Source organism: Bos taurus, chromosome 22 (assembly GCF_002263795.3).
Source record: "Bos taurus isolate L1 Dominette 01449 registration number 42190680 breed Hereford chromosome 22, ARS-UCD2.0, whole genome shotgun sequence".
Lineage (NCBI taxonomy): Eukaryota > Metazoa > Chordata > Mammalia > Artiodactyla > Bovidae > Bos > Bos taurus.
The window spans coordinates 60017657-60044431 of NC_037349.1; the positions used below are offsets into that span (position 1 = coordinate 60017657).

The following is a 26775-nucleotide window of genomic DNA, read 5'->3' on the forward strand; positions in this document are numbered from 1 at the left end:
CAGGATGACTGCAAAGCGAAGAGGGGGGAAGCTTGTCCTGGACGCCCCACTTGCTTCTGCTCTTCCCGCTCCCTCCCCTATGCCTCATCTCTTCTGACCTCCAGAGAAGGCTCTGGGGGCTCCCTGGGCTGGGGGCTGCCTGCCTGGCTGCTCTGGGAGTGAAGGCAGAGGCCAGCCACCCCACCCCCCACCCCCCGCTGGCGGGCAGGATTGTGAGGGGCCTGACATGCGCTGCTGGCAAGGCCCTGGAATTGAAGCTGACAGGCTCGTGCACAGAGGCCCAAGCCCCAAACGCAGCAGCCTAATTGGCAGCAAGCATGTCAGTGGTTCTCGGGCTCAGTTTGGCCCGTGAGTCACCTGGGAACTTGTTAAAAATACAAAACTTCTGAGTCAGGAGGTTCTGGGTGATATATTTGGTTGCAAGTGACAGGGAGCCAACTAGATCAGGCAGAAGGGGGCTGATTGTGAGGTCCCGGGGCTCCTCCTGCAGCTGCATCCAGAGGCAGATGTGGGAGGGCCCTGGCTGGGGGGCACTGCCAGGACCCTGGCTGGGGGGCACTGCCTTGCGGCTCCCCTCTCCCTGATCGCTGTCCCCGGGGTGTGTCCCACCCCTATGGAATGGGGGCCGGGGGCGTGGGCTCTGCTGGTGGCTGGCACCTTCCATGCAGAAGCACCCAGGACACATCTGCCCTGATCTCAAGGGTGGCCCCGGCTGCTGCCCTCAGGGGAGACACAATGCTTCTGGGGGTCCGGCCGTGGGCGTGAGCCGTGCAGAGGGAGGGGCGTGTGGAGACGTGTGGGGGTCAGTCACCCAGCAGCTTGGGGGTGGGGAGGGGTCCTCTGGCCAGCGGTGTGGGGGGGACCCAGGGCTCTGGTGGGGGCCACGGAGGCTGGGTCCAGGCCCTGCACCTGGGCTGGGGGCCTGGGGAACGGGGTGGGGCTGCCGCAGGATCCCTAAGGCAGGACCTGCAGGATCGGCTGCCCCGCTCAACCTCCAGGGCTGCCAGCCGCCCCCACGGGTGCCCCTGCTGGTGGATGGGGCACTTCCCCAGCAGCTCACTGGGGCCCAGCGTGCAGATGGCCAGGCAAGCTCCGCTCCGGGTATAAAGACACCTGTATTTCTGTCTTGCTCTGAAACCTCGGTGGAGGCCCTGTGCTGGGCCCACAGGGTGGGGGGTTCCCAGCCCCTCCTGCTCTTCACGCTCCCTGCCGCTGGTCCTGCTGGCCTCTGAGCTTGTGAACCACCCAGAGCCAGGCATCCAGCTGTGACTCTGCCGGGAAGCTGTGACCCTGATCTTTGTCACATGTCACTGCTTCCAATCAGGTGTCTCTCGTGCAACTACCCCAGCCATTCACCCACTTTACAGCAGAGGTCCAGCTGCCTGATGACCTCAGCAGTGTACCTGCTCTGCTTAGTCCGTTCAGTTGTGTCCAGCTCTTTGCGACCCCATGGACTGCAGCCCAGTGGACACCTCTGTCCATGGGATTGTCCAGGCAAGAATACTGAAGTGGGTTGCCATTTCCTTCTCCAGGGGACCTTCCCAACCCAGGGATTGAACCCAGGTCTCCTGTGTCTCCTGCATTGCAGGCAGATTCTTTAGCAGCTGAGCCACAGTGGCAGAGCTGGTGTTTGGGTCGAGGTTGTCTTGCTCCCTTTGAGCGTGACTCTGGTGGTACCCTTGCCCTCTGCCCTCTGCCCTCAGGCCTCAGTATCTTTACTTCTCTAGTCCCTTCTGACTGACAGTGTCCTGTGGTCGGGCTCATGTAGCTATTGAGAAACTGCGGTTCTTAGGCTTGAGTGAGGCAAGGGGTCTTACGTGCCCAAAGGGCAGGGGCAGACAGCTGCCCGAGGTCCCCAGCCCCTCCCATGTGGCTATGACTCAGCCCTGATCTGACCCTTCCCCAGCTCCAAGGGTTCCAGGACCTTCCCCAGAGACCCTGTGGAGACGGGCCCACCGTGCCCCTCAAGGGTGCTCCTGGTCCACTCTTCCCTGTGTCTGCCACGGGGTCTAGAACTCCACCCTCGGCATCTGCAGCAAAACCACTCGCAGTTTTAGGACGGCACCAGGGCCAGAGAAGCACCGGTGACTGTGGCGAGGGACATGCCCCAGGCCAGGTTGCGAAGAAGCTCTAACAAAGGCCAGAGGGGCAGCCAGTGTGGGAACCAGGGAGCTGCCTCCTAGAGGCAAGGAGGCTGGTGGGGAGAAGCAGGAACAGAGGGAGGAGGGGGAGGGGAGGAGGGGGAGGAAGAGGAGGGGGAGGAAGGGGAGGGAGGAGGGGGAAAGAAAGGAAGGAGGAAGGAGGGGGAGGGGAGGGAGGGGAGTAAGAGGAGGGGGAGGGAGCGGGGGAGGAGGGGGAGGGGAAGGAGGCGAGAAGGCACCCCGGCTGGAGCTGGAAGGGCCCTGGGGTGCCCCTGATGCAGGCCCGGGCTGCCGCCTCCCTCTGCTCCTCCGCCAGCCCTTCGCCCCATCTCCTGTGTCTGCACCCTGTTTTATCCTCCTTCCGGCCCCCCACCCGCTGCCTGCCCCGCACCTCCATCCCTCCTGTCTGCTCCTTTCCCCCTCGCCGTGTGTCTGTCTCGTCCCACACGTCTCTCTCCATCGTCTCCCTGAGTGTCTGTCTGCCTCCATCCTTCCGTCTGAAGCTCTGGCATCTCCGGTCCCCATGTCTCCCCGGTGTCCTTGTCTCTGTGCCCAGTCTTTCCTGGTCTCTCTGTTTCTGTCTATCGAGCTCCATCTCCCTGTGTGTGCGTACGTCTGTCCATCCTTCCATGGGTCTCAGGCAACTGAAAACACCCCCGTGTCCCACTTGATGTGCAGCTCTGAGATTCCCTTTGAATACTGCAGGAGCGAGTTGATGGTTGCCAAGGGAACAGGTCAGGAGAAATGGGGGGATGGGGGGAAAAGGAGCCGGGCGGGGGTGCGGGTATGCTTCTCTGTTTTCATCTTCTCTGGCGCCTTCCCTTTCCAAAGCATGAAAAGAAAAAAAAGGGCGACAGTTTAAAATGATTTTTCAGCAATCCACACAACAGAAATAATGGGTCCTAATTGTGCTGGACTAAGAGGCAGGCGGGGGGAGGAGGTGCGGCCACCCTGTGCCTGGAGGGAGCTGATGGCCAGGTTCTGGGTGGGTGATTAGGGCCTGGAGCCTTCCGCCAGCACTGGGCTGGCATCGCCCAGGTAAGCCTCCAGCATCACAGCCAGCTCAGGGGGAGCCACATGCGGGGGCCGGGGCGAGGGGAGGACAAAGGGCCCAGGACCTGGCCATTCAGGACCTGACAGACAGCCCCAGGGGGCACCGCAGAAGCGCCCCTCACATCCCCTGCCCAGCCCAGCCCTGGTTGCCATGGGGATTAACAGAGCCGGAGCCACACAGCGCCCAGAGCACAGCAGCCCTGCTGCCCAGCAGCCAGGCCCAGAGTCCGGTGAGTCTAGGCTGGGCTGGACCATCTGCTTCTGGGGTTGTCATCATGGTGCAAACACTCACTCTGCCCACAAGCCAGACTCGGGCTGGTGCGGACGCGGGTGAGCGGCAGGCAACATGTCAGCTTCCAGAGCAGCGCCACCCACCTGCCAGCAGGGACCCCACACCACAACCCCCCTCCCCTAGTCAGGCACTCATCCCAGCTCTCTCCAGGCCTCTGGGAGGGGACCGTTATCAGACCCATTTTACAGATGGAGACACTGAGGAATTCAGCAGCTACAGCAGAGAGTGACAGTGCAGTGAAGGGGAACCAGGAAGCTGGCCAGAGGCTGAGCCCCCCTCCACGGCACTGAGGTTGGGGCAGGGGTGGGCAGGCTCCCCGGCTGACCTCTGAGCCGGGTGGACGGTGAGCGGGTGGCAGGGAGGTGAGGCTGCCAGGCTGCAGGCTGGCGTCTGGCATGGAGGCCACAAGACACGGGAGCTGGGAGCGATTCAAGCAAGGCGGCCCTGGAGCGTGGGCCCCTCCCATTGCCACCCCCACTGTTGGAGGGCTCCCCACCGGGAGCTTTCTGGCTGTGGCCCAGCCATCTGCTTGCACAAAGGCTGCAGGAAGCCAGCACAACACGGAGCCCAAGTAGGTGTTTACGAATGGCTTCTCCCGTCAACGTCCCAGGCTCCCTCCTCCTCTCTGCCACCCGAGGCCTGTCCTTGGCACGTCTTCTTGTCTTTTCCTGTCGTCTTGCCCAAGCTGGGCCTGTGGCCACCAGGGTGCAAGTGGGAGTGAGGAGTGGGCCTGGCGTCTTCCTCTAGCTCCATGTGGTTGCTCCTCCCCCAGGTGGAAGCGTCTCCCCTGCCATCAAGCCCTGGCCTCCAGCAGCTCAGATTGCAGCCGGGGATCTCAGACCTGCTTCCCACTGGGCACAGGCTGAACCAGTGGGAGCGGGGTCACCATGCCATGGGCTCCTGGAGCCCCTGTGTGGGGGGGGCGGGAGTCAGGCCTGGAAACAACAGAGGGATGTGGGCCAGGGGTGGAACCCTCTGTGGAGCTGCTGCCGGGACAGGGAGGGGGTGGTGTGGGCCGAGTGTGGCCTAGAGGTGGGGCCTTGGAAGGGGACCGGAGGAGCTGACCACTTCCTGATACCCTTTGGCACCTGGGCCTGGGCCCCAGGGTCCTGGGCGGGAGCCTGAGCTGTGGGGTCTGCGGAGTCCAGTGACAACGAAGGTTAAGTCCCACCCACAGGAACACGCCCCCATCCACAGACCATGCCCCACGACCCCGCCCAATCACGCCCCATTCACAGACCACGCCCTCACACCACCATGTCCCCACCCAAAGACCACGCCCCCACACGACCACGCCCCCACCGAGGACCACGGACCTGTCCACATGACCACGCCCCCACCCACAGACCACGCCCCACATGACCACGCCCCCCGTCCACAGGATCACGCCCCATCCACACGACCAGGCCCCTGCCCACAGAAGCACACCCCTGCCCACATCTACACGACCACGCCCCCACCCACACGAGCTGGTCCCCCTCAACTCCCGGGTCAGAACCACTGTCCCCTACTTCTGTACCCGCTGGTTTGCCCTCCTGGCCTTGCTGACCCGCGGGGACCGCCCTCTGGGGACGAGCGGATCTTGGAAACATAAGGGGGCCCCCTGCCCACCATGCACTTACTCTGCAAAACCGAGATGCTGGGCCACTCTCGCCCTCCTCACCCACGCCACCCCCTTCGCTGATGCCCGGGGCCAGCGCCAGACGACACCCCAGACAGCCAGTCCTGCTCCGGCTCACGCTCGCACCCGACACACGGCTTCTTTCTGAGGAAACGACAGCACGGGCTCCTGCCTGTGTTCAACACCTCCTGGGCTCCCAGGTGCCTCCCCAGGGCCGGCACCGTGCTCCCTTCCCCACGATTTCTAGGGGTCTCTGAGTAACAGGATCTCGACCCCTCACCTGTTGGCCTCCCCAGTCCAGGATAAATCGGAGGTTGCCTTTAGACCCCAGTCCAGAAGGCCTGCCTGGCCTCCCCACATGCCCTGTGGACCCTTTGCCCTTCGTCTCAGCCTGCAGGCTGGGCACCAGCGGGAGAACACAGGGTGGTGCCAGGTGGGTGGTGCCAAGTTTCCCCTGTGGGAGCCCCAGCCCCGCCGGCGCCCCCAACACGCCCCTTCCTCTGGATTCTGGAGTCAGCTTTCTCCTGCCTCCGGGCCTGGCCTGAGGGCGTCCCCACCGCCCCTCGGGGTGACCTGCCCACGCCCTGTCAGCGGTCCCCGTGAACACTCCTCGGAGCATCTCTGTCCTGCGGGCAGGCCCAGGGCCGGGTGGCCGGTCAGCCTCTTTCGCTTCTCCTGGGAGGACAAATGACAGAAAGGCTAACGGCTCCGGATCAGCTCGGAGAAAACACCCCCCAACGCACCTTCCCCAGCCAGGATTTCCTCTGTAGAGACACGTATAATTGGGACTAAGTGTTTCTCCAAACATATTCGTTCTACTCCCACCTCCACATTCGTGCTGTATTGGTGAACCACCTGTGCAATTATGTTTCTAATAATTTTCTTTCACTCGGCTCACTGAAAAAGTCAGGTGTGTACACTTCACGTAACTGAGACGTCATTTACACACAGTGACTCGTGTGCTGAGTTCCAACCACCTCCATGGCCGAGGTACTCGACGGGGCCCTCACCCCAGAGCACCCCAGGCCCCTCAGTCTCCCACCCCATCTGGGCTCCCCATCCCCACGGCTACTGACCCGGTGTTCCAGGTCCAGCCCGCTGCACGGCGCTCCTTTCCCAGAAGCTCGTCTGAACGGGGCCGCACTCACTGGGCGCTGTATCTGGCCCCTTCCTCCCAGCCCGATGCCACCATAGTCCTAAACAAGTTCCACCCAGACCTGCAGCATGTTCCCTGCACTGTCCATTGTCTGGGCTTTACACCTTGTGCTCCAATGCGAATCATCGAAAGTCATCGGCCGCAGTCTATTTTCGAGTGTTTGTTGGAAAGCAGGTTTGCTGAGGTCAAATTGTCATGCAGTCAGATTCGCCCTTTTGAGTGTGTGGTCCCAGGAGTTTTGACAAGCACTGATATTCGCCTAACCAGAATCACAAGACACGGAAGGGTGTCGTCGCCCCAAACTCCTCGGTGTCCCACCCTAGCCGCTCGCTTCCCCCAGGCCGCCCCTGCCTTTCCCAGGATCTCTTAGGGATGGGCTCGGGCGAGGCAGCTTTGTGAGTCTGGCGTCTTTCCCTGAGTGTGCTTGTGAGGCCCACCCTCGCTGTGGCCCATGTTAATACGCCCTGAGCCCCTCTGGTTCTCGCCTGTCGAGGGCACTGGCATGCTTCCAGTGTCACCGGGGCATAAGTAACCTACAGCAGATATGGGCACACAGCTTTGGCCACACGGGCCCTTTTGTGACCTAGGCATGAAGCTGTTGAGTGGGAAATTTATAAGAAACCGCCAGACCCTTTCCCAGGGAGGACGTGCCGGCGTGTGGGCATCCCCGTTGTCCAGTCCTCGTCTGCACTTTTCGCTGTGAGCCTTTGGGTTGTAGCCCATACGGTGGATCTGAAGTGCTTGTTCATTGTGATTTTAACTTGTATTTCCCTAATGACTAATGACAATGCTTCCCTGGCGGCTCGGATGGTAAAGAAACTGCCTGCAGTGTGAGAGACCTGGGTTCGATCCCTGCGTTGGGAAGATCCCCTGGGGAAGGAAATGGCAACCTAGTCCAGTATCCGTGCCTGGAGAATCCCACGGACACAGGAGCCTGGCGGGCTACAGTTGAAAAAGAGCTGGACACGACTGAATGACTAGCATTCCACTTTCACTGACTGATGGCAGCGAATGTCACTCACAGCTTATTCGCCATCTGTGTCCTTTCTTTGATGAAGTACCTGTTTTAATCTTTTGCCCATGTTAGGTGGGTTGTTTGTCTTATTATTATTGAGTGGAAGAGTTCATTTTACATTCTGGATATCAGTCTTTTGTCAGATCTGTGTTTGGCAAATATTTTTTTCCCCAGTCCTTGGCTGCTTTTTAATTCTCCTAAGAGTGTCTTTCGAGAAGCAAGACTATTTAATTTTGATGAAGTCCTCAATGCATTTTTAAACTTAAAAATGTCGTTTTACAGCTTTAAACGGAACGTCCATGTTACTTGCCATCACTTGATGCATTAGAAATGTTTTTGGCAGAAAGTAACAGCAATCTTAATTTTCTTGGACTTCAGGAATTATCCTAAAAAACGTGGTTAACCCACAGAACCAGAAACCTTGAGAAGGCAGCCCTCCAAGATCCCAGGTGCTCCTGCTTCTGAAGCCTGGTGACCTTCTGTCCCCAGTCTTCCTGTCTCACATCACCAGCAAGCTGCCTGGCTCTGGACATCATGCCCACAGTTCAGAGCAGGGAGACGAACGAGGGGCAGACAGAGTCGGGCTGGCAAGAAGGCAGAGCAGGGGAAGTGCCCACGTGCCAGGAGGCGTTGGCTCTCAGATGCTCAGGTGCCTCTGTGTGCCCTGAGAGCTGTGCCCCCTGAAGACCTGAGCTGGAAACTCTGCTCTCGTATCAGATGATGTGTTCTCTGTCCCAGAAGCTCCCCTGGCAGAGATGCTGGCTTACGACTCACAGAGGGAAGCCAGGCCCCTCTCACGGCCATTCCTGATGGCGGAGGAAGCTGCGAGGGAAAGAATGGCTCTTCCATGTGGAAGCGAAGAGCACGCTATGTTAGGAGGCAGGCAAGCCCTGTGTGTCCAAGGCCGAGCTGAGGTGCCATTCTGAAGTCAGGTAGCTTTGCTGGCCTCCCAGTCCTGCCTGCTCCAAGTGCATTCGAGTGTGTGAACTTGACTAATGCCTAGGATGTCTGGAATCACCACAGAAGAGCCAGAACAATCTCGAAAAAGAACAGAGTTGGAGGACTCCATGCTGGAGGACTCCCCGCCGGAGGACTCCACGCCGGAGGATTCCACATCTCCGCCTCAAAGCTCACCACAAAGCTACAGTGATGAAGACTGTGTGGCCCTGGGGTGGATTCACAGACCGCAGGACTAGACTGAGAGCCCACAAATGACTCTGGTCCAGTGGTTTTCAACAGGTGCCAAGACTACTCATTGCAGAAGAAACGTCCCTTCTGCTGCTGGAGCCAGGGCAACTGCGTCTCCAGTTGTGAAAGAATGAGCTTGGACCCCTTCCTCACACCATACACAAATCTGAACCCCAGTTGGACAAAGGACCTAAATCTAAGAGCTAAAACCATAAAAGTCTTAGAAAAAAACACAGGGGAAGGTCTGAGTAACTTGGATTAGGCAATGGTTTCTTAGCTATCACATCAAAACCACAGTCAATCAAGGGAAAATAGATCAATTTGACTTCATACAAAGTGGACTTCTGTCAAGAAAGGACACCATCAGAAAGTGAAAACAAAATACCCACAACATGGAGAAAATACTTTCAAATCATGTATTTGAAGATGGGTCTAGGATGCAGGATATATAAAGAACACTTTCAACCCAACAGTAGACAGATGAATAACTCATTTAAAAATGGCCAAAGGATTTGTCTCCAAAGAAGATATAAACTGGGCAAGAAGCACCTGGAAAGATTCTCAATATCTTTAGCTATTAAGGAAACGCAAATCCCAACCACAAAGAGACATGACTTCACACCCATCAGGATAACTATAATAAGAAAAAAAAAAAAAGCAAATGTTGTTTGTTACAATCCACTCCTGGATTGTAAGATGTTGCAGCCACTGTGGAAAACAGCTTGGTAGTTCCTCAAAAAGTTAAACACAGAATTAGCATTTGGCCCACCAGCTCCATGCTGAGCATAAACCCGAGCAAATGGAAAACATATTCACACACACTTGATTATAGTAGCGTGATCCACAGTAGACCCAAAGCGGAAAAAACACAGGAGTCCGTCAGCTGGCGATGCACAAACGAGCTGTGTGCTGCCCATGTGGGGCATTACTTGACCACAAGGAGAAATGGCGAGCGGGTTCAGGCGGGATGCGGGTGAATCCTGACAACACCGCGCCGAGTGACGGGAGCCGGCCATGAAGACCGTGCACCGCGTGATCCCGTTTATACGAAACGCCTGCAACAGGCAAAGCTAGAGGTGGACGGACAGTGGAAGTGATGAGGCGACAGAGGGACAGGGAATCGGGGCTGACAGCTCGCAGACATGGGATTTCTTCTGGGGTGATGATGCTGGCGCTAGTGGTAAAGAACGTGCCTGGCCAGTGCCCGAGACCTAAGACTGGGGTTCGATGCCTGGGTCGGGAAGATCCCCTGGAGAAGGAAATGGCAACCCACTCCAGTATCCCTGCCTGGGGAATCCCACGGACAGAGGAGCCTGGTGGGCTACAGTCCATGAGGTCGCAGAGTCGACATGACTGAGCGACTGAGCACAAAGGTTGCCCGATGTGCACACACGGAGTGATACGCTGAGGCCCCCGAGGGTCTGCTTCCAGGCGGTGAGCTGTGTGTTGTGTGATTCTATCGCCGCTAAAACAGTAAGCGTCCTGCATCTGTAGCACCTCCGGAGTCCTGGGTGGGCGGGTCCCGGCCACCAGGACAGACTCCCCCACGCAACAGGCTTCCAGCCTGGTTGGTGAAGGCGGCTCTCAAAATGCACCCAAGACACCTGGGCGCCGGCTCCTGGGCGGCGCCTGAGAGACAGACAACCTGCCATCTCCCCCTCTGTTTGCACAGCCTGGCTTCATTAGCAGGGAGGTGATGAGCTAATTCCCTCCAAACAAATGCTGGGATGTGGTGTTTCCTCTGACAATGAGCAGCAGACGGTGAGAAGTCTGCCCGCACCTTCTGGGTGGTGGTTAGGGGGGAGCTGCCCTGCGTGCCTGCCAGCTCCGAGGGCCCTGTCTGCCACGGCCAGGGGTTTTCTGGCACCAAATCAGGTGAACTGGCCCATCTGCACTGGGGTGGACGTCTGGTGTTCGGATGCTGCCCACTCCCCCCACCATCCCCCCCGCCCCTGCCCCCAGCTTGGAGCTGAGAGACCTGGATTCCTGTGCCCTACGTGTGACCTGGGCTGGGCACTGACCCATCCACCCCAACATCAGATCCACCAACGTCAGAGCTCAGGGAGCAGGGTGTGCACTGAGGAGGGCCCTGGGGGGCAGGCAGGTGGTAACACCAAGATGAGTGCAGGTGCCATGGCAGCCTTGGTGAGGCTAGGAGGCCTGGAGCTAGGGGGCCTCCAGAGGCATCCCGACCTGGGGAGGTGGCCAGGCCCTGACTCACCCGTGTGGGTACGTCTACTGGGGCAGTGGCATCTGCAGCAGGGGACCCTACCCTGAGAAGGCCAGTGGTGAGGACTTTGTGTTTCAGCAGTGCTCCCAGCCAGGGGTCTGGGCAGCGTGTCGCAGTGCTCCCTGGTCTCATCTCTAAAACCAGGGAAGAGCTTGCCAGACTCTTGAAGATGCCCTTCATGCCCCATCACCTGCTGTGGGTGGGACGCCCTGGTGGGGTAAGGAGGCAGGGAGGGGTGGGGAGGGAGCTCCACCCACACAGAGGCTGAGCTCTGCCTGGCCCTCAGTCATCAACTGGACAAGCCGTACAGTTGTGACGACACTGTCAAGAGAGTGACAGGCATCTGGGGAGAGGATGAGGGACGGGAAGCCTGCTGGGGTCAGGGAAGGGCCCCTGGAAGGGGAGGCTTCAAAGGAAAGTCCACTTGAGAAGGGCCAGAGGAGGGCACCCCACACAGAGGGGAGCAGGGCCAGGCGCGGGTGCTCAGAGCTGCATGTGGCAGTAAGACTCTGGAGGGTGGTGACAGGGACGGGGTATACGGGAGCCAGGGGCCTGCAGAGCAGACGGGGTGGGGAGCACGGTGGTGCCCGAGGCCCAAACACAGGAACAAGGTCAGTCTGCATTTCCGCGGGCAGCGTGCTCATCTCCAGCCCATCTCCTGGCTGCTTGTGGGCCCCCGTCAGAGCCTGGTCACCTGACCAGGGTGATTATCCCGCCCCCTCCCCACGCTGGACACTGGAGTTGTGTGTGCGCACATCCCACTGTTCTGGACAAGGCAGCCGTGGACGCGCCTGCACACGCGTCTCTGTGTAAGGTGAGTGTAGACGCGTCCCTGGAATCTCCTCCCGGGTGAGGAGACCAGAGGATCCGGTCCGTCAGCTGTCACCACGCGTCCTTCCTGGACAGTCTCGGGCACGCACGCCACCACTGACCCCTCACCAGCGGCGGGCTGTCAGTCTTTCCCACTTTCCCAAGGGGAGGCGAACACAGTGTCACGGTCTTGATTTAATTTGACCTCTCTCCTCTACAGTGAAGTCGGCCTGCTTTGCATTGTCTTCTTTAGGGGAGGAGAAACGTTTACATTTCTCTTTGGTCGTCTGCCTGCTCATCCACTTTGCCCTCTCTTCCATGGTGGTGTAACTTTTCCTCGATGATCTGTGAGTGTTTCACATCCTGGAGACAAGTGACCTCTGCTTCCGGACAGCAAGGCATTGCTCCCAGTCGCCTCTGGTCTCCTCAGAAGGTATTTCAGCCCCTCCACCCTGGCTCTCAGAAAGGCTTTCCTCGCCAGCAACCACCACCCACGCCTTCTTGCATTACGTTTTTAGATTCTTTTCTGACATTTGAATTTTGATGCTTTTGGATTTTTTTTTTTAGTATAAGAAATGAAGTAGAGATTCAGCTTTATTTGTTCCAAATGGTTACACATTTATACCAGTACCATTTATTAAACAATCCATCATTTCCTCAATTTTTCATGCCATTTTTATTAGCTGCTAAACACTCATATATTTATGGCTCTATTTCTGGATTCTCTTTTCTCTTCCATGGATGTATCTGTTCATATTTTGAATACTTTTGTCAAGTTCAATTGAGCTTTTTTGTCAAAAAATTCAATTAGAATTTTGATGCAGAGAGGACTGACATCTTTACAACTTTGTCTTCCTAGTTAATAAAAAGGCAGGCCTCTCCAATTAGCCTATCTTATTTTAAGTCTTTTAGTCGAGCTTCACCATTCTCTTCATGGAAGCCCTCGCTTTCCTCCAGATTTTTTAGGCACTTCATATTTTCAGTTGCCACTGAGGGTGAGTTCTTTCCCTTCATTACAGTTTTAGCTGTTTATGTTTTACATAGAAAAGGCATTGATTTTGATACGTTAATTTTATAACTCTCCACCTTGGTGAGCTCACTCCCTGTTTCCAATGTTTCTGCATCCTCGGTCGATGGTGCCACCATTTTCAGTGATGAAGTTTTCTCCCCCTTTCCAGTCTGTATGCATCTCACCTTGTTCATTACTTAACTGCAGGGAGTCTTCAGAGCAAGGGAGTAAGTGGCTGTTTGCTCCAGGACCCTGGTGGCTGCCCCAGCGGGGTGGGGTGGTGGGGGCCGGCCGGGCGCCTCCTCAGTGCGGCGGGGGAACAGACTTCCTGGGGGCTGCCCCAGCCTTTTTTTGCTCTCTCCTTTCAGCCGTGCTTCGGGGTCACTGCCTGAGGTCTCAGCTCTGGGTCTGACACGGAAGCTTCAGGTCACCGTCTAAATCCAAGTCTCAGTGAATTACAGTTGACTGCAGTGGAGCAGAGCTGAAAGCCAGCTCCTCGGTCGCCTTAGCCACGCCCCGGGGCTCGTGGCTCGTGGCCCCTGCGCCGGACGGACAGGCGGACGTGCGGCGTTTCCATCGTGGCAGGAAGTTCGGGGCACAGCTGCGATCCCGCCTACACCCCCGCCACACAGCCCTCCCTCTAGAGGTCCACACTGCGCCTGGGCGCGGGCGGGGTGGGCTCCTAGAAGCACACCCGTGACCCCAGCACCGCCCTCGCCCTCAGCCACCGAGCTGGAGCGTGCACCTGAGCCGCGGCTTGCTCGTGCTCTCCGGGACCCCCACCCCCACGCTCGCCTCCCCACAGCAGCGCTTTCCATCCCACATGTCCGCGTGGGGCCTTGACGCTGCCCGCAGGGGTGTTCTTCACGGCCCGCGGCTGTGAAAAGGAGACGGAAAGTGGTGCGGCTCCGAGCCTCCCGCGGGGAGGGCCCCCGTCGCGTGGCAGCCATGACTGCCAGCCTGTGCTGTCCGGGAGCCCAGGCAGATCTGTCCGATCCCCAATCTCTTCATCCCGCTGACGCTCGGCTCTTGGGACTCGCGGGTCTTCTCGGTCCTTCTCGTGGTTTCAACAAGAAAATCCCTCAGCTTCAGCCAGGACTATTTGGAGTGACAGGGAAACCACGTTTGACTTCAGTTTATCCACAAGGCTGTAAGCTTTGCCGAGGCCGAAACCCTTGCTCTGTGGCTTCCTTCAGAGGCCGTCACCACCGGCATCTTGGGGTCTCCTGCGGGGCGTCCTGGGGGCATGTGTCCTGCGGGGACGTATCCTGGGGGCAGTGTCCTGGGGGCATATGTCCTGGTGGGGCGTCCTGGGGGGACGTGTCCTGGTGGGGCGTCCTGGGGGGACGTGTCCTGGGGCGGTGTCCTGGGGGGACGTGTCCTGGGGCGGGCATCCTGGGGGGACGTGGCCGGCTCCCAGGACCTGGTGCTCCGTGTCCTGTCGTCAGCACCTGCGGGCGGGGCCCTGACATGGAGGCAGAGGAGGAAACACCCGGGGTGGGGGTTCAGAAAGTCTGGGAGACAACAGAGACGTCAGGACCGGAAAGGCCACACACGGGGCTGTGAGTGGCGCGTCCTCGAAGTTTCACAGAGGAACTGCCCTGCGACTCGGCCCTGCCACGCCTGGCATTCCTCTGAGGGAAAGCAAGCCGCCCGCTCAGGAGACAGCTGCACCTCGTGTTCACTGCGGCGCCCCAACACTCCAGCAGAGAGGAGGAGTCACCCTCAGGGGGCTTCCCTGGGGCCAGGGGTGAGGACTCCGCACTCCCAATGCAGGGCCGGTTCTGTCCCCGGTCGGGGAACTATCTCACACGCCACAGCTAGACTTGGAACGGCCAAATAAATAAATAAAATAAACACAGTAAAGAAGATATGGTGTATATACACAGTGCAATATTCTTCGGCTGTAAGAGAAGGAACTCTCGCCATTTGTGGCGACATGGGTGGGGCTGGGGGGCATCACGCGTCACAAGATGTCAGAGGACAGACACCCTGTGACCTCACACAGATGCCCTGTGACCTCATACAGACAGATGCCCTGTGACCTCACACAGACTCTGTGACCTCACACGGACGCCCTGTGATGTCACACGGACGCCCTGTGACCTCACATGCTGAGGACAGGCTGGGGGCTCCAGAGGTGGGGTGGGGCCGGGTGGTGCGGCAGGGATTTAATTCTCAGACAAGGCAGTAAGCGAGCCTGGCCTGCGGAAGCGGAGTGAGGCTGTGAGGGCTGCAGCCTAACATCGGGGGTCGGGTGGTCTTCCACAGGAGGGCGAGGGGCCGCACGGGCCTCTGTGGACAAGCAGGGACCCGGATGGCCTGGGGGGCACGCAGTCGGCTTCAGGGATGCCAGGGGCCGAGAGCCGGGCGGGGGCAGGCGGGGAGGCCCGTGCGGTGGCGGACGCAGGCTGAGGGTGGGGGCCGCGGTGGGGCGGGGCTCCCGGCGGGCCTGCGCTCCGCACCTCTGCGGGGCCGCCCGTGTCTGCCCTGGGAGCCCAAAGAGCCTGGACAGACGCCGCCCGTGGGCCGTCACTGGCAGAACGCCAGGCAGAGGGTCCTTCACCCGGCCTCGTGGGGCCCCTCACACAAGGCGATCAGGGGCCGCTGCAGCCCTTCACGCGCACCTGGACAGACGTGAGCCCCTGGGGGTTGGCAGGAGGCCCAGCACTGGGGTGGCTCGCGGGCGCCCCTCCAACATGACCCTCCTCCGCTCTGCGAGCCGCCGACTCCTGACCCTGGCATCTGCACCACCGCTCCCCACAGCCACTTGACTCTTAAGTTACTTTCTAACCTGTCTACCCAGAATTTACTGTTTTTACATTTTGTTTATTTCTTTTTAATTGGAGGATAACTGCTTTACAATATTGTGCTGGTTTCTGCCAATATTGTGCTGGTTTCACCTCAACGTGAATCCGCCGTAGGTGACATCTGCTTTTATTCCAGCTTCTTTCTTGGGTCTAAAGAGACTGCACGATCACCCGTTTATTTGTAAACGTTGTCACTTTGTTTTAGATGCGTTTGCTGAAAAGTACTGTTATCCTTGGATTCCATTTTTGACCCTGACCTTTTAACGGGAAGTGTGCCCTTTTCACGTCAAACAGTCGTGGCCTCTGATGTCACTTCTGGTGTCATTTCCCGCTTCCTCGCTACGTTTCTTCGCTTTGTCTTTTTGAAATTTTAGGTTACTCTCTTTGACTTCCCCTCTGGTGACTGGGAAGTGATATGCCTTATATTTAATTTCCTGGTTTCCCTTTTTTAAAATGGACGTGTCTCTGAAGTGGACATCAAGAAAAAATGTATGATCACTGATCCCCTCCGTGTAGAAAGAAATTAGCCTATTCTGCCTTTTTCCTCCTCATAGGTTTCATAGGCATAATCTAGGCTTTTGAACTCAATTTTCATTTTTATTTTGTTCATTTATTTTACCCTGATGCAGCTTCTATTTCAGGAATACTCATTTGCCCTTAGAATTTCTCTCCTTCCTAACTTAACTGTCCCACTCTGACTCTGGATTGGGTTGCGTGGTTTTCCCACCGAGTTTTCAGATAGGCTCACTGCTTGTCTGGGGTAATCTTCCTGCTGCTTTCATGCGGAGAGCCAGGGTTTGGTTGACCACTGAGGAATTTCCTAAAATTCACCTTTAATTGTTTAGAGAAATAAACATTAGACTTGACCTAAGAGTCACAGGTCGTCTCCACAAGGGGGGAAGTGAGCCCACCCCGAGAATCCCCGTCCCCACTCCAGAGGAAACACTCAGCTTTCACGAGGGAGGGGAGGGAAGTCAGGAGGAACGGCCCCGGACAGCAGACTGAGGGGCAGTCACGGGTACCCCCGACGAGCCCTGGGGGCAGAGGGCCTCAGCTCAAGCACCCTGAGAGCCTCTCTGGGGGACAGTTGGGGATCTGAGCGCGCACCACGCTCTGGACAGCATCGGCGCTTTGGTGGTGAATTTATGGATCTGGGCTCTAGTTTAGCCTCCCGTCCTGGAGTCGGAGGAGCTTTTATTTACTTGGTAGGTGTCACTGGCCGAACTGTGCTCTCCCCAACCCCCCACCAAGTTCATGATGAAGCCCAGCATTTCAGAGGGGACGGTCTGCAGGGGGCCTCTCGAGAGGTGATCGAGTTAAAATAAGGTCTTCAGGCTGGCCTGGTTCAGTATGACCAATCCAAGAGGAGGTCAGGACACGCGGTGGTCCTTGTGAGCACACAGGGAGAAGACGGAATACACCGGAGGGGAGGGGCCTTGGGAGGAACCGCCCGGCTGACACCGGGTCTCAACGTCCAGCCCCCGGGCCCGGGGGTAAACGTTGGTTGCGTCAGCCGCCGTGTCCGTGCGCTTGTCGGGCCAGCCTGAGCTGACGGGTACGCCTTCGCCTTGCTACCGCTCCTGGCAGCCCGTGTTTCTCCAGCGTCACTGAGACGCGGCTGGCACGCGACACCGCGCAGGTTCAGGTCGCAGCGCTGTCCGCGGGTGCTTGCGCGTCGTGGAGGGGCGGCCCTGCAGACCTCACACGCCCGCCCGCCGCACCACGGCGCGCTCTTCCGCGGTGAGAACGAGGTGTACCCTCCCAGCCACGCATCCTCCCGAGGGTGCACTGCGGGGCGTCAGCCGCACTGGCCGCCTGCACAGCAGCTCCCGGCACCCGTGTGGCTTCCGGAGGCTGACGTCCTTAGACCAACACCCCGGCCCCACCCCAGCCCCGGGGAACCGCCGTGCTCCCGCTGTGCTGCCTTCATTTCCGCGCGCCCACACAGCTGCCCCAGCCCGCTTCGCCTGCCCTCTGCTGTGTCAGATCCCACACATGGGTGACGTCACACGGGGCCTGTCTTTCCCTGGCCTATTTCACTTGGCGCTACGATGCCCTTAAGGTCCACCCAAGTTGTCGGAAGCGGCAGGTTCCCTTCTTTCTCGGGGCTGAACACTATGCTTTATAAAGATGGACTCCCTTGCGCCACTGGGACGCTTACAGGGCGCAGGGCAAGGGGCCGGCTCTGACAGCCACAGGGGCCGAGGCAGCTCACGGTCCAGCCAGGCTCCAGGCCGGGAGCCACGGGAAGCTATCCGCCGGATGGGGCGGAGCGGGGCGCGCACGGTCTGCTGTGGGGGAAGTCTCCCCAACCCCGCCTGTGGACGGGCACTCCGACGCCTGGTGTCCCGCGAGGAAAGGCGGCTCTATCCCCCAAGAAGGGCTTTGCTCACGTGGCCCCACGTCCCACGTCTGGTCCACAGGAGACACTCCCCAGTCTCTCCCCCTCCCCACGTCCGCGTGGCTGCCAGCCTGGGCGAGTGGATGTCCCTTCGCAGTCCCAGCGAGGCACCCCCAGGGACCTGACCCCCTCCCTGGCCGAGGGTCTCCCCGGGGCCTGGGTGCAGCACGTAGGACCCGGGCCTCCTGCTGCCAACGCTGCCCCAGGCCTGCAGCCACACTTGCCTCGCTTCACACTCCTCAGACACATGCCCCCCAACTCAGATGCTCTGTTGCTCCCCGGAGCCCCCTCACTGAGCTAAATAAGGACACACACCTCCCCCGTCACCTCCGATCGCCCTCAGCCCAGCGCACAGACCGCCCTCCCCACACCCTCTCTAGGAAGCCACCCTGCCCAAGCTCTTCCTGCAAACTGGACCCCGACTCTAGTTTTGGGGCACCCTGTCTGTGAGTCACCTCCAAGGAGCAGCACCTGTGGTCTGGACGCCTCTACGAAGTCCTAGTTTTCCAGCCAGCTGCACTGACACTTCTTTTAAATGGAAACATTACATCATCGATTGCTTGAGCTAGATACGGCTTAGCCACATATATCTAAGAATAAATACACTACAATTTTACAACAGGAGATGAAACGATTAAAATTTAAAATGCCTGTCCAAAAGTGAAAGGTCAGTCTCTTCTATACATGGGGCTGGGAAAACTGGAGTCATGAACAAAGAATGAGACCAACCCCTATCCTACACCACACACACACTCATGCAAACAGGTGAAGACCTCATGTAAGACCTGGCCATGCGACTCCTATAGGAGCAGGAGCTCCTGGAGGCCGGTCCTGGGGATGCTCTTGTCGTCTGTGCTGCACAGCATGTGGGATATTATTTCCCAGATCAGGGATCGAACCTGTGCCCCTTGCGGTGGAAAAGCAGAGTCTTACCCACGAGACCGCTGGGGAAGCCTCCTGCCGATGAGTTTTTGAATCTGACACCCAAAACAGGGAAGGCAACAAAAGCAGAAATAAGCAAGTGGGACAACATCCAACTGAAAAGCTCCTGTACAGCAAAGGGAGCTCGGTTCCGTCGCTCAGAAGTGTCCAACTCCTCATGACCCCATGGACTGCGGCACGCCAGGCCTCCCTGTCCATCACCAACTCCCGGAGTCCACCCAAACCCATGTCCATTGAGTCAGTGATGCCATCCAACCATCTCATCCTCTGTCGTCCCCTTCTCCTCCTGCCTTCAATCTTTCCCAGCATCAGGGTCTTTTCAGATGAGTCAGCTCTTCGCATGAGGTGGCCAAAGTATTGGAGTTTCAGCTTCAGCATCAGTTCTTCCAATGAACACCCAGGACTGATCTCCTTTAGGATGGACTGGTTGGATTTCCTTTCAGTCCAAGGGACTCTCAAGAGTCTTCTCCAACACCACAGCTCAAAAGCATCAATTCTTCAGTGCTCAGCTTTCTTTATAGTCCAACTCTCAAATCCATACATGACTATTGGAAAAACAATAGCCTTGACTAGACAGACCTTTGTTGGCAAAGTAATGTCTCTGCTTTTTAATATGCTGTCTAGTTTGATCATAACTTTTCTTCCAAGGAGCAACCATTTTTTAATTTCATGGCTGAAGTCACCATCTGCAGTGATTTTGGAGCCCAAGAAAATAAAGTCTGTCACTGTTTCCATTGTTTCCCCATCTATTTGCCAGGAAGTGATGGGACCGGATGCCATGATCTTAGTTTTCTGAATGTTGAGCCAGATTTTTCACTCTCCTCTTTCACTTTCATCAAGAGGCTCTTTAGTTCTTCACTTTCTGCCAAAAGGGTGGTGTCATATGCATATCTGAGGTTATTGATATTTCTCCCAGCAACCCTTATTCCAGGTTGTGCTTCATCCAGCCCAGTATTTCTCATGATGTACTCTGCATATAAGTTAAATAAGCACGGTGACAATATACAGCATTGATGTACTCCTTTCCTGATTTGGAAACTGTCTGTTGTTCCATGTCTGGTTCTAACTGTTGCTTCTTGACCTGCATACAGATTTCTCAGAGGAGGCAGGTGAGGTGGTCTTGTATTCCTATCTCTTTAAGAATTTTCCACACTGCTCATAGCAAATGCCCTCTTCCAACAACCCAAGAGAAGACTCTACATATGGACATCACCAGATGGCCAATGCCAAAATCAGACTGATTATATTCTTTGCAGCCAAAGATGGAGAAGCTCTGTATAGTCAGCAAAAACAAGACTGGAAGCTGACTATGGGTCAGATCATGAACTCCTTATTGCCAAATTCAGACTTAAATTGAAGAAAGTGGGGAAAACCACTAGACCATTCAGGTATGACCTAAATGAAATCCCTTACGATTATACAGTGGAAATGACAGATTCAAGGGATTAGATCTGATAGATAGAGTGCCTGATGAACTACGGACGGAGGTTCGTGACATTGTACAGGAGGCAGTGATCAAGACCATCCCCGGGAAAAAGAAAGGGAAAAAGGCAAAATGGTTGTCTGAGGAGGCCTTACAAACAGCTGTGAAAAGAAGAGAAGTGAAAGGCAAAGGAGCAAAGGAAAAATATACCCATCTGAATGCAGAGTTCCAAAGAATAGCAAGGAGAGATAAGAAAGCCTTCCTCAGCGATCAATAGAGGAAAGAAGTAGAGGAAAACAATAGAATGGGAAAGACTAGAGATCTCTTCAAGAAAATTAAGAGATATCAAGGGGATATTTCACACAAAGATGGGCACAATAGAGGACAAAAATGGTATGAACCTAACAGAAGAAGAAGATATTAAGAAGGGGTGGCAAGAATACACAGGAGAACTGTACAAAAAAGATCTTCACGACCAAGATAATCATGATGGTGTGGTCACTCACCTAGAGCCAGACAACCTGGAATGCAAAGTCAAGTGGGCCTTAGAAAGTATCACTACCAACAAAGCTAGTGGAGGTGACGGAATTCCAGTTGAGCTATTTCAGGTCCTAAAAGATGATGCTGTGAAAGTGCTGCACTCAGTATGCCTGCAAATCTGGAAAACTCAGCAGTGGCCACAGGACTGGAAATGGTGTTTTCATTCCAATCCCAAAGAAAAGCAATACCGAAGAATGCTCAAACTACCGCACAACTGCACTCATTTCACACGCTAGCAAAGTAAATGCTCAAAATTCTCCAAGCCAGGCTTCAACAGTACATGAACTGTTAACTTCCAGATGTTCAAGCTGGATTTAGAAAAGGCAGAGGAACCAGCAATCAAATTTCCAACATTCGTTGGATCATCAAAAAAGCAAGAGAGTTCTAGAAACACATCTACTTCTGATTTATTGACTATGTCAAGTCTTTGACTATGTGAATCACAGCATACTGTGGAAAATTCAAGAGATGGGTCTACCAGACCAACTTACAGCAAAGGAAATCATCAACAAAACGAAAATACCACCTGCTGAACGGGAGAAAATGTTTGCGAATCAGGTATCTGATAAGGAGCTAATATCCAAAAACTGTAAAGAACTCATACAACTCAATAGCAAAAAACCATAAACCCGATTAAAAAATGGGCAGGGGATCTAGACAGATGTTTTATTCAAAGAAGACATACCAATGGCGAACAGGCACATAAAACTATGATCCACATCATGAATCATCAGGGAAATGAAAATCAAAACCATGATGAACTACCGCCTCACACCAGCCGGAATGGCCGTCATTCAACAGTCTACAAACAACAGATACTGGAGTGGGTGTGGAGAGAAGGGGGTCCTCCTACAGTGTCGGGGGGATGTCACTGAAACAGCCAGGATAGAAAACAGTATGGAGTTTCCTCAAATAATTAAACAACAGAACCATTACACGACCCAGCAATTCCACTTCCGGGTGCTTATCCAAAGAAAATGAAAACACTAACTCAAAAATATATCTCACCCCCATCTTCTTTGCAGCGTCATTTACAATAGCCAAGATGCAGAAACAAGCTAAGTGTCCAGTGACAACCGAAAGGATAGGGAAACTGTGGCTCACGGATACAAGGGGATATTATTCAGATATAAAAATGAATGGAACCCTGTCATTTGAAACAGCATTTGGGTGGACCTTGCAGGCAAGTGTCAAGTGAGCTAAGTCAGACAAAGACAAAGGCCATATGATCTCACTTATGTGTGGAACAGAAAAACAAAAATAAAACTGCCCCCACCCCACAAGCTGACAGATACAGAGAACAGGCTGGTGGTTGAAAAGGCAGGGGCCGGGGGTGGAAGACATGGGGGAAGGGAGTCAACAGGACACAAGGGAAGATATCTGACTGTAGAACTGTCTGTAGCCCAGTAAGGTCTCGGGGCATGGCACCCCCTCACCCCCTGACTGTAAGCCTCATAAGCATCCTATTCTAATAAACCACTTATCTTCAAACAGTAAAAAGGGAAAATAAAGTAAAATGAAGATGTAATTCAAGAAGTAAAATGCTTGTCCACACGCCCCGCGAGATCACTTGGCATCACCTCTGGGGAGCCCCCGGGAGCCCAGGGTCACCAGGCCTCCCTTGGGGGCCTCTGTGCAGAAGCGCACCTCCTGGAACCTGGTGGGTGGGAGACGGTCAGCAAACCGCTCAGACAACCAAGCGAGAGGCCTGCAGAGACTCGTCCAGCAGGCTGAGGGGGAGTGGGGGGAGACCGAGGCACCCGGGCTGGGGAGGGCTGAGTGGGGGAGCGGGGTGGGAGGGGAGGGCTGTGGGGGAGACCGAGGCACCCGGGCTGGGGAGGGCTGAGTGGGGGAGCGGGGGTGGGAGGGGAGGGCTGAAGGCCTGACCCGCCGCCCCCCTTCACTGCTGTCATCCAGGCTGTCACCGGGGGCCAGAGCCCACCCTCAGCCGGGCTCCCAGGCTGTCTGTCAGTCTGGGGGACACTGCGTCATCAGCACACCCTAACTGAGGCTGTCCCTCCTTCCTGGGTCCTCGCTCTTGTGTGTCAGTCAGCTCCTGCTGTGTAACAAGTCACACCGCAGCCCAGGGGCCCAAACAGCCAACATGCCCCACGAGGCCCGCGGTTGGTTGGGCAGCTCTGCTGATTTTGGTGTGTGTGGGGGTTGAGGATGGGGGGTCACTCACACCTCTGGGGCTGTGGGGGTCCGAGAGCAGCTCCACTGATCTGGGCAGGGGCTCGTGTGTGGGAGGGCGGGCTGGGTGCAGGCCGTCCTAGGAGGCCGGGACCTCTCTCCTGGCTCCCATCATGGGTAGCCCAAGCTTGTTCACAGAGCCGTTTAGGCTCCACAGCTCAGAACAGCACGCTGCCATTTCTACCTGGTCTGTGGCCACAACACATCACCAGGCAGCCCAGGACGGTGGGGAGGAGGACCCCGCGTCATGATGGGCAGAGGTGCAAAGCCACGTGACATGGGGGCGAGGCAGGGGGTGAGGACTTGGGGCCAGGTCACACCTGCCCACCTCACCTTGTGACCAGCAGACTGAAGCCCCAGCTGCTGCTGGTCGGCCAGAGGCCCTTTGCCAGTGGAGCGTTCCGTCCACTTGGCCTTCGGGGAGCCCACGGACCGGGAGGGCTTTGAGTGGTCCCAGCCTCTGGCCTTCTGGCGCTGGAGGTGCAGGATGGAGGGCCTTGCCAAACACAGGCCACCGGAGGGACAGGGGCCAGGAGAAGGTGGAGGTCCTCCTGGCCCTGAGTCTCCTGGGCCCAGATGGTATTTCTCATTGCGTTCCAGCTGGTGGCGGAGGCCCTCAGGGAAGGGAGGATGTGGGAGCCAAACTCCTGTTCAGGGGACGCTGTGGGCGACTGGCTTCCACTTCAGGGGCCACAGCTCCGGTGGGCCCAGGGCTGGGACCGATTTCAACCAGGATATAAGTGTTCTGACCTGAGGGCGTGTGCGCTGGGACTGGATGTTGACCAGGACGTGAGTCTTCCGACCCGAGGTCGTGCGTGCTGGGACCGGTCGTCGACCAGGACTTACGTGTCTAGAGATGGAGCACGTCGGGCCTCCCGGTCCAGGCGCTGGGGCTGGGCGGGTGGGTGAGGAAGGAGGGACCCGGCCCGGATCTGGGCTGGCGAGTGTCACTGCCCACGTGCTGGCGCGGCTGGGACAACACTCTGGAGCCGAGTTCTCCCATTTCTTTATGAGCCCTGGCAACAGCGCTGACAGCGGGACTCAGGCCACGGCTGTGCTCGGCGGTGCGTGTGCGCGTGCGCGTGCGCCGATTCTGGGAGGAAACTGTGGGAAAGACCGTCCGCTCTGTGCCCGGGACAGGCATGGGGAAGCACACACAGCGAGGGGCTGTCCCTGGCCCCTCGGGCAGGTCCTCCCGCCTGGTGCTGGGGGCCCCCCTGGGCCTCCTGCCATGCACCTGTAGGGCGAGCCTGGGCATCCTTGCTGGGGCCTCCTCCACCGCCCCTGCCCACGGGTGCGCTGGTGGCTTGCCTGGCTGCCCCCGCACCCCGACATGCAGACGGAGAAGGAAACCAGCCACGGTGCCCGCCCTGTCCTCAGTGGGGGAGGCTCTGACATGCTGAGGGTCCCACCAGCGTGGTGGCGCGTGAGACGCGTGGAAGGGACCCACGTGCACAGCGCCACCACGTTCTGCAGGGAGAAATCACTGCCCTACAAGCCATCTCTCAAGTCTTCCAACAGCTTCAAGCAGAAGCCTCGACCCCCTTGGTCACACTACGAGGAGCATGCTGGGGCCTGGAAAACGGCTTGCTTCCACTGATAAAGTGGTATAAAGTTTCCTCTTGGGTACACACCAAATATAAACGAAGGAAATAGAAAAATGAAAGAAGATTCAGGTATGAATTTAAAGGGACCAACATTTGAGAAAGTCTGAAGTGAGGAGGGAAGAGGCGAAGGGAGACTCGGCTCAGCATGGAGGCAAAATCTAGAGGAGGAGGCAGCCGCAGGCAGTGGCTGCATCCTCACGGAGCAGAGGGTGGGCGGTGTCTCTGCACCAGTCGGGTCGCCCCCCAGCCCCAGCTCTTGCGTGGACACGCCCGGCCCGAGGCGGGTGGTCTGGCAGCTGATGGCTTTCTGGGACCTCTGAGCTGCATCTGCGGTTGGGAGTCGGGGGCCGTGTCCGGGGGCACGGACAGGCCAAACGCCACCTCTTGGGAAGCATCCATTCTCTCCAAGTCCCGAGGGCTGGGTGTGGTCCTGACGCACTGCCCAATTCCCGGAGCCCACTCCCCAGTTAAATCTTGATAAACTAAAGTTGCTCAGTTGTGTCCAGCTCTGCAACTCCATGGACTATAGCCCACCAGGCTCCTCCATCCATGGGATTCTCCAGGCAGGAGCACTGGAGTGGGTAGCCTTTCCCTTCTCCAGTGGATCTTCCCAACCCAGGGATTGAACCTGGGTCTCCCACTTTGCAGACAGACGCTTTACCGTCGAAGCCACCAGGGAAGCCCAAGGATATCTTGATAGCGGTGTCCTAAGCGTGGAGCCCGTCCAGGGGCCCCCACTCGCGGGGGGCTCACCCTCCCTTACGCCTGGTCCGTCAGGACGCTTCTGGGCGCATGGACCAGGGTGGGACGACTGGTCTAACCGGGTGGAGGGAGCCCTCCCTTCCTTTGCTGCCAGGCTCCTGTCCGGGCCGGTGGGTCTTGGTAAGTCTGACCCAATCACCTAACTCCATTGAACAAGCCCTCTCCCCTCCCTTTGCTTTTGCTGGTTTTCACATTTGTGTCACTAGGTGTCGGGATAGGAGACTCTGGGACCTCGCTTCCTGTTAGTACTGTCACCCCAGTTTCAGTCTGGTGGCCCCCATCACAGCCCCGGGGGCGCCGGCTGGCACAGGGTGGCAGGCTGTCCGCCCCCGCCGCAGCCCGCGGGGGTGAAGGCGACGTGCAGACGGGAGACCACCTGCCACGCTCCCTGCCGCGGGCCGGGCTCCGTGATGGGGCGTCTCCTGTGTTCTCACTTTTTGTGAAGCAAAGGAGGACTCTGTGTGCGCAGCTCAGCATGAGCTCTGGCCGTAAAAGAAGTGAAGCCTATTCACGGAAAAACAGCTTGGGGCCCTGGGTCGGGCCGGATCAAGGTTTTCAGCCAGACCCACCGGGGTTTGAATTCTGGGCCCGTGTCTCACTCCATTTCACGGGCAGTGTTGGAAATTGTTCAGTGGCTTCTCGTTTAACAAGGACGGAAAGTGGGCTGGGCTGAGGGCCGCTCTCTGTCAGAAGGGGCTGCAGCAGCCACTGTGCGCCCACTGTCATCATGGGGATCAAAAGAGACCACGCAGGTGGGTGTCTGACACAGGGGTGGCTTCTCTTTGGTCAGAGTCAGGAATGGCTGTCACTGTTTAGAACGAGATTGGACACACTTGGGGGCATGACCCATTAATTCACCTGCTTGTCAATAATCATCACTTGATCCCATTTCACTCTTCTCAGACTTGAACTAAAGGAACATAACAAGATGCCTGCCAGCCCCAAGTCCCGGGCCTGGGCTCTGAGCTGGGAACTGCAGACCCTCTTCACCTCCAGCTCAGCAAGTTCAAGCCTAGGGCCCCCTGCCCGACCTGGGCTCCCTGTGCCCTGCCCCACTGGGGGTTCCCTGTCCCTCTGACCTCCACTGGGATGTCCTGTCCCCTCGCCCCACTGGGGGCTCCCTGTCCCCCCGACCTCCCCCGGCAGCACGACCTTCACCCCCTGCCCTCCACCCTGGACGATGCTGTGTGGACGTCCCTTTCTCCCCAGCCCCTGCTGCAGTGCCTACACCCAGCCCAGGCATTTCTGCCCTCAAGGACGGGGGCTCTGCTCCCAGCTGGGCTGGAGAGGAGGGTCCGTGCCTGTCTTTCCAGCCCAGGGCTGGACCCACTGCAGGAGCCTAATTATGATCACTGGTGAGCCTGCTGGACTCTGCTCTGAGCGGCCCCCTCAATCCCCACCATCTCCCCGATGCTCCTCATGCCTTGACGGGCCACCACTGGGGACTCAGGGAGAGTCTGCTCTCTGCCCCGTCCCCTGCGCCTGAATATTCGTGACGCATGGTTGGTATTCCGTGAGCGAGGCTCCTGCCATCCACCACGAGGGACCTTTGGTCACTCCTCATGAGCTGCGTTTCTCCAGG

General features: G+C 57.2%; 1 long non-coding RNA gene across 1 annotated transcript; it reads left to right on the top strand.

Annotated features, from left to right (window-relative positions):
- Positions 1-2294: 2294 nt before the first annotated feature.
- Positions 2295-14384, top strand: LOC101905309 (uncharacterized). The gene is made up of 3 exons (XR_239486.5): positions 2295-2875; positions 11727-11939; positions 12884-14384. It is a non-coding gene; the product is annotated as an uncharacterized lncRNA (long non-coding RNA).
- The last annotated feature ends 12391 nt before the right edge of the window (positions 14385-26775 follow it).